The sequence below is a fragment of the Triticum dicoccoides genome, chromosome 6B (assembly GCF_002162155.2).
Source record: "Triticum dicoccoides isolate Atlit2015 ecotype Zavitan chromosome 6B, WEW_v2.0, whole genome shotgun sequence".
Taxonomy (NCBI): domain Eukaryota; kingdom Viridiplantae; phylum Streptophyta; class Magnoliopsida; order Poales; family Poaceae; genus Triticum; species Triticum dicoccoides.
Window position 1 is genome coordinate 199,600,570 of NC_041391.1, and position 7,937 is coordinate 199,608,506.

The window sequence follows — 7,937 nt, forward strand, 5'->3', positions numbered from 1 at the left end:
GGCCTGTCGTGGTCGTGCCCCTCCCCCTATGCCCATGGTATCTCCAGAGCGTAATGATGTACGCGAAGGACTGGTCTTACAATTATGCAAGGGCTGGGGTTGGGGATGCATTGCTATGCGTGCTCGGAACGTGCCAGGTGGTCTTGTTGTATGTTACTCCGGGCGCGTTTGGCCGTGTCCGGTCGCTTAACGGCCGGACTCGAAAATTGCCTTAAGAGGCTGCTCTGGACTTCTGCCGCGAGAGCCGCTGTGTGTTCCTCCGTTCGGAGGGAGCGTTCAGTGTTTTCGTTGACCGTGATGACTCCTCACGGCCTGGCATCTTGAGCTTGAGGTATGCGTAATGCGGCACCGTGTTGAACTTTGCAAACGCGGTCCATCCGAGCAGAGCGTGATAGCCACTGCGGAACGGGACTATGTCGAAGATTAACTCCTCGCTTCGGAAGTTATCCGGTGATCCGAAGACCACTTCCAGTGTGACTGAGCCTGTACAATTGGCCTCTACACCTGGTATGACGCCTTTGAAGGTCGTCTTTGTAGGTTTAATCCTTGAGGGGTCTATGCCCATCTTGCGCACTGTATCCTGATAAAGCAGGTTCAGGCTGCTGCTGCCGTCCATCAGGACTCTGGTGAGGTGAAATCCATCGACGATTGGGTCTAAAACCAATGCGGCGAATCCGCCATGGCGGATACTGGTGGGGTGATCCCTTCGATCAAAAGTGATCGGGCAAGAGGACCATGGATTGAACTTCGGGGCGACTGGCTCCATCGCATATACATCCCTAAGTGCACGCTTCCGCTCCCTCTTGGGTATGTGGGTTGCGTATATCATGTTTACCGTCTGTACTTGTGGGGGGAAACCCTTCTGTCCTCTACTGTTCGGCGGCCGGGTCTCTTCCTCGTCATCGCTATGCAGCCCCTTGTCATTGTTTTCGGCAATTAACTTGCCTGCCCGCTTAAATACCCAACAATCCCTGTTGGTGTGATTACCTGGCTTTTCGGGGGTGCCATGTATCTGGCAGGAGCGGTCGACTATTCGGTCCAAATTGGACGGACCCGGAGTAGTTCTTTTGAATGGCTTTTTCCGCTGACCGGGTTTGGAGCCTCTGAATCCGGCGTTGACTGCCGTATCCTCTGTGTTATCACCGTTAATGCGGCGTTTGTTTTTGTTTCGACGCGACCTGCCATTGCGGTCCTTGGTATCCGGACTGCCAGAATTTTTGCTGAGGTTGTTACTGCGGACTAGCCAGCTGTCCTCCCCCGCACAGAAGCGGGTCATGAGTGATGTGAGGGATGCCATGGATTTCGGCTTTTCTTGTCCTAGGTGTCGGGCCAGCCACTCATCGCGGATGTTATGTTTGAAGGCTGCGAGGGCCTCTGCATCCGGACAGTCGAGGATTTGATTTTTCTTTGTTAAGAACCGTGTCCAGAACTGTCTGGCCGATTCGTCTGGCTGCTGAATTATGTGGCTTAGGTCATCGGCGTCTGGTGGTTGCACATACGTGCCCTGGAAGTTGTCAAGGAATGCGGCTTCCAGGTCCTCCCAACACCCAATTGACTCTGCTGGCAAGCTGTTAAGCCAATGTCGAGCTGGTCCTTTAAGCTTGAGTGGGAGATATTTGATGGCGTGGAGATCGTCACCGCGGGCGATATGGATATGAAGGAGATATTCTTCGATCCAAACCGCGGGGTCTGTTTTGCCATCGTAGGATTCAATGTTCACGGGTTTAAACCCTTCAGGGATTTGATGATCCATTACTTCATCTGTGAAGCATAGCGGGTGTGCGGCGCCTCTATATTGGGCAATATCACGACGTAGCTCAAGCGAGCTTTGTCTACTGTATTTGGCCCGGCCGAAGTTGCTGTATCCGGCGCGACGGTAATTGTTGTGCATCGTGGGGTGCCCACGTGATCCGTAGATCGATCTTGATTGTCTTGCCTTGTCCTCCAATATGTCTCGCAAGTCCAGCGCATTCCCCCATGGCTTCGTACTTTTCGAGCGGTGCTGGGGTACGGTCCTGATGGAGGGCCTAGAGGCCTCTCTGTCGCGGCCACGAGGTGGTCGGTCTGCCGTATTGTGCGCTGGTGATGAGGGTTTATACTCCTCCTCCTCTAATCGGGGGAGCAACTTGCGTTTTGGGTAGCTTTTGGAGGGGCGTTCGAGTTCATACTCTTCGGCCGCCAGGACTTCAGTCCATCTGTCGGCTAGCAGATCTTGATCAGCTCGGAGCTGTTGCTGCTTTTTCTTTAGGCTGTTTGCCGTGGCCATAAGCCTGCGTTTAAAATGCTCTTGTTCGACGGGATCCTCGGGCATGACGAATTCGTCGTCGTTGAGGCTTGCCTCGTCTCCGGAGGGAGGCATGTAATTATCATCCTCTACCTCTTCATCTGCCGCTCTCTCGTGAGGGCTGGCTTCTCCGTCCTCCTGCGCTGAATCTTGCTGGAGGGGGTTATCTTCGGCACTCTCTGGGGTGTTATTATCTCTGGTGCCAGAATCTCCATTCTTGCTGTGGCGGGATTTAGAGCGGCGCTGCTGACGCTGGCGCTTGGGCTGTTTCTTGGAGGAATCTGCCTCCGCTGCTTCTTCGTCATTCCCATCCTTTGGGATGTCTACCATATATATGTCGTATGACGAGGTGGTCTTCCAGTGCCCTGTAGGCGTTGGTTCCTGGTTGTCTTCGGCATCGTCGTCCATACCGTCGATGTCTTCGGAGTCGTAGTCTAGCATGTCAATTAGGTCATCGACAGTGGCTACAAAGTGGGTGGTGGGTGGGCTTTGAATTTCTTCGTCGCTCGCATCCCAACCGTCCCGACCGCAGTCCGGCCAGGGCTCTCCTGATAACGAGAGATACTTTAGCGAATTCAGGATGTCGCCAAAGGGTGAGTGCTGAAAGATGTCCGCAGCGGTGAACTCCATGATCGGCGCCCAATCGGATTCGATTGGTAGGGGCGCAGGAGGTTCAGAGTCCGGCGAGGAGTCTGGCACCTCGGAGTCACGAGCTTTACAAGGGACAAGGCCAGCATTCGGCTCCATCGCCGTAGAGGTTGCAGCCCCCGAGGCGGTGTCTAGCCACCGTCCTCGATCTGCGCGGTCGGCTCCGAATTAAGGATCGAAGAGGACTCATGTGCGGCCTCCAGGGCACTGTCCGGCAGCAGAGCTAAATCATGCCCATCGTGATAGTGCGGCACGCTCGGCTGTGGCTTGAATCCGTCGAAGATCAAGTCTCCGCGGATGTCGTCCGTATAGTTCAAATTTCCAAATCTGACCTGATGGCCAGGGACGTAGCTTTCGATCTGCTCCAGGTGGCCAAGCGAATTGGCCCGCAGTGCAAAGCCGCCGAATACAAAGATCTGTACGGGGAGAAAAGTCTCACCCTGGACCGCGTCGTTGTTGATGATCGAAGGAGCCATCGGGCCTATGGGCGACGACACAGAGGAACTCTCAATGAAAGCACCAATGTCGGTGTCAAAACCGGCGGGTTTCGGGTAGGGGGTCCCGAACTGTGCGTCTAGGCGGATGGTAACAGGAGACAAGGGACACGATGTTTTTACCCAGGTTCGGGCCCTCTCGATGGAGGTAAAACCCTACTCCTGCTTGATTGATATTGATGATATGGGTAGTACAAGAGTGGATCTACCACGAGATCAAGGAGGCTAAACCCTAGAAGCTAGCCTATGGTATGATTGTTGTAATGGTTGTTCGTCCTATGGACTAAGACCCTCCGGTTTATATAGACACCGGAGAGGGCTAGGGTTACAAAGAGTCGGTTACAATGGTAGGAGATCTACATATCCGTATTGCCAAGCTTGCCTTCCACGCCAAGAAAAGTCCCATCTGAACACGATACGAAGTCTTCAATCTTGTATCTTCATAGTCTTGGAGTCCGGCCGATGATGATAGTCCGGCTATCCGGACACCCCCTTGTCCAGGACTCCCTCACCTAGCGTTAGTTTCGGCCTTATTTATTTCCTAGTCTTCTTTTTCCCTGGTTTGCTAGTGGCCACAGCAACCATGGGCCATATATGGGCCGTAGGATCCATGGGTGTCCAACGGGTCGTAGGATCCATGGGTCTCCTACGGGCCGTCGATAAATGGGCCTCCAACAGGGCCGTAGAATCGGTGGGCCTCGGGCTGTCGGATAAATGGGTCTACATGGGCTGTAAACGGGCGTAATTTGTATCGGCCCAGCACGGTAATGGGTCGTTAACAGGCTGGAGGACAGCAAAGGCTTAATTCTGTCACAGGCATAACGGGTCGTTAATGGGCCAGAATATAGGATGGGCTGGAAACAGCGCGACGGGTTAACAGGCCAGAAACGGGCCGACTCTTGCCATGGGCCAAATTTGGCCCATTAGGGGAATAGGCCAGTAACGGGCCAGAAGTAATCGAGGGCCAAAAAGGAGCCCAAGAACGTATGGGCCATCAATAGGCCGAAAGCTAACACGGGCTGGAAACGGCCCATGTGAATCACGGGTTGTTAACGGGTACAAAGAAAATTACTGTTCGTTATGGGCTAGAGTCACCGTGGCCCTGTAAAGGGCCTAAAGATACGAAGGCCTCATATGGGCCGAAAGACGTCGTGGGCCATACATGGGCCGAAAGTGAAATGGGCTGGTGTTATATTCGACGACCCACATGACGTTGTTGGGCCGATTTCCTTTAGGGCCTAATGGGCCATGAGTTACCAGGCCGTAAAATGGGCTATTTGCGAAGAGACCATTAACAGGCTTTTCATGGGCCAGCGCGTTAACTTTTGACCAAGTCAAACGGGCTGGCTTTGTAAGCTAAATGGGCCAGTGGTGGGCCGTGGCACGTGTCGACATATCATAGGCACCTATCTGACCCACTGACGAGCTGACACGTGTTTCGTCCGGCCAATAAGAATTTTACACGTGGAAATTTCCCATTGGTCGGGGCTGTTAACAGGTTATCGGATCCAAAAACCGACCCGATAGCTTAACGGCGTTCCGTTACGGTGGATGCCACGTGTCGGTCACCCTTGATGAAAGCACTTTTGTGACGCGCGATTTATCGTCATGGAAGTGGACACTTCCGTGATGATAATTTTGGTAATGTCATTGAACACTTTTATGACAGCACAGGTATGACTATCTTGATTCTGTCTTAAAATCGTCATGGATGTACATGCATGACAAAAAAGGCGACCTACTGTGACAAACACGTATCATCACGGAAGTGTATTTTTTTGTAGTGCCTCCCTCTCTTCTCGTGGATCGCCCGACCCTCTATATATGATATAGGCCTCCATTTCACATACATTGCATGCAAAATTTTTCTTGAGATGTCATCTACACATATTCCCACAAATACATTCACGAAATCAACACCCCACCCGCACCCCACCCCAAAACAAAAAACACTCACAAACGCGGTTTGTATCTCTCACACACACCCACGTAGGTGGGGGACATGCACGAAGAGAAGAGGTGCATGCACGGCGCACGTACTCCTGTCTCTTTCCCAACCACACCCGCGTGGATACACAGTGGAGCTCATTTCTGTACGAAAAGGCAGCCCACGTGGTAATTTGGCATGTGTACTGGTTGTCCACTTTGTGGAGGGAGGATCGTCTACCACGGGTGAACAAACAAATTGCGACTTGACGCGTTATGTTAAAAAAGAGGCAAACCATGTGGGGCCTACCTTAGAGGCAAGGCTCTATACACTGGAGTACTTTTGATGTGTCCCGTAAACTCGTAGAACGAGGAGAAGCTTGCTTAGTACGCCATCTCCCCCGCCCACGGGCGCAGTGGCTCGCAGGATGAGGTGAAGCTTGCTTAATACTGTACGCCTTACGCCCTCTCCCTCGCCCATGCGCGTGGTGGCTCGCAGGATGAGGGGAAAAATTTACTACAACCTCTGTTTACTCCTCGTCCCTACTACCTTGGTTATAGAGATTATATCATATTGTTTGGAATATATATGTCCTTTAGTAGATTTCAATATGAACTACTAGTACATACTCCAAACATTGATGTATATAGACGTATTTTAGAGTGTAGATTCACTCATTTTGCTCTGTATGTAGCACCCTCCCTCGCCCCTCGACCATCGCCTACGTGGTGGACGTGCAGCAATTCATTCGGTCTCATATAGCCAGAACGATATATACTGCACTACCATTATTGCTCGACTTCCCGAAGAGGCGAAGAGCCAATCGCAAGGTTAATATTTTGGAGATGCCAAGCACAAGGTTATAGGAGAACGAGTAGTAGGTGTCGCGTCATTTATAAATAAAGTTTTTTTTTCTTCAGTGGCATGTACGCAATATGATAGGTTCATATGGAGAGAAAAGGAAACCACTTCACTATATACATAGTCAGGATGGGCCAGCCTACACGGTTGCTTGCTGGGGTTGCTCTCTTCACACTCTCTCGCACAAAATGACTGTGGCCACATCTCTAACATCCCGGCGGATCACGTCCGCCGGGGGAAAGGGTGGATGCTTAGTGTATATGTGGTCTCCGTCACCGGAGGCAAAAACCCACTGTCGGCACGTCCTGATCAGGGGTCCCCGCCGTTCTCTCTCACAAAGCCGGTGAGGTTGCCCTCGTCCCTTGCTCACTACCGCAACGTGGGCAATGGCCACCTCCCGCCGCCCTCATCAACGTTGAGCTACGTCCTGACATCCCTCAGGTACAACTCCCTTTACAGCCGGCTTGCACCACTGCTCCAGCTGCCCACATCACTCCATGTGGATATTTCTCTACTTCTTTGCCCCGCACATACCTCTACTGGCTTCTACGTACTGTATTTGTGATGAGTTTATGTCTCATCAACTAGTCCAAGTAATCTTATTGTAATCACGCTTCTTCAATTTCTTTGCCACAAGGATGCTCATCTCAATTTTGGTGAAACTGCACAAAATGATCCGATGGTCAAAAGGTTGCAAACTTTATTTCTTAGGAAGCTCGAACGTTGCCAGCAAATTGAAGCCTGGTTAGGGTTCACGGTTCAAGGGCTAGGGACTGCATGGATCATTTTTTTCTTTAGCTTCCTCTGTTCCAAAATAAGTTTCAACTTTAGTAGTAGTACAACTTTGTACTAAAGTTTGCATAAAGTTGAGACACTTATTTTGGAACGGAGGGAGTACATATTTGCTATGATCTGTCAATCATTGAGATGCAATAGCATGCATGTTAGTCTCCTTTGTATTTGATGAAATGTTGCAACGGGCAACCTTGGACGCAAGGTACATGTAACAGAAGCTGGAAGCTTCATAGCATTGTACAAATTTATCTCGCTGATAAATTACAGTACGTACTATACTAGTACTTCCTCCGTTCCTAAATATAAGTCTTTGTAGAGATTTCACCATGAACCACATGCGGATGTATATAGATGCATTTTAAGTGTAGATTCATTCATTTTGTTCCGTATGTAGTTCACCTAGTGGAATCTCTACAAAGACTTATCTACTAGTAATAGCTAGCCCCCACTACTAGGAATTCTCTATCCTCTCCTTGAGCCACATCATCAAAATTAATGTAGCCATTAGATGAACTAAATCAGTCCATAATAGCCGTCTGATCTAGACGTTGAGAGGCTCCGCACTAAGCCACATGCAAGCATGCAGAAATACAGTGGCATGCATGTGAGTGGGTTTTAAATCACATCAACATGTCTGCATGAAAGCATGCACCGGTAGCATGCATGTAAGTGAGCTTTTAAGTCCCATTAACACGTCAAAAAGAAAAATATAATCCCATTATGCAGTAGGAGTTGGCTGATCTTTTTTCCTTATGTGGGATGATCTAAATGATGATGGGAGTTTTTTAGTTTGGCTACCACATTTGTCATGCGGTTATAGAGTTTTTTTAGTTCTATGAAATCAATAATTTTACGCAGAGAGATATACAGATGTTCCGCGGCAACGCGCGAGGACTCATCTACTTCCTCCATTCCAAATTACTCGTCA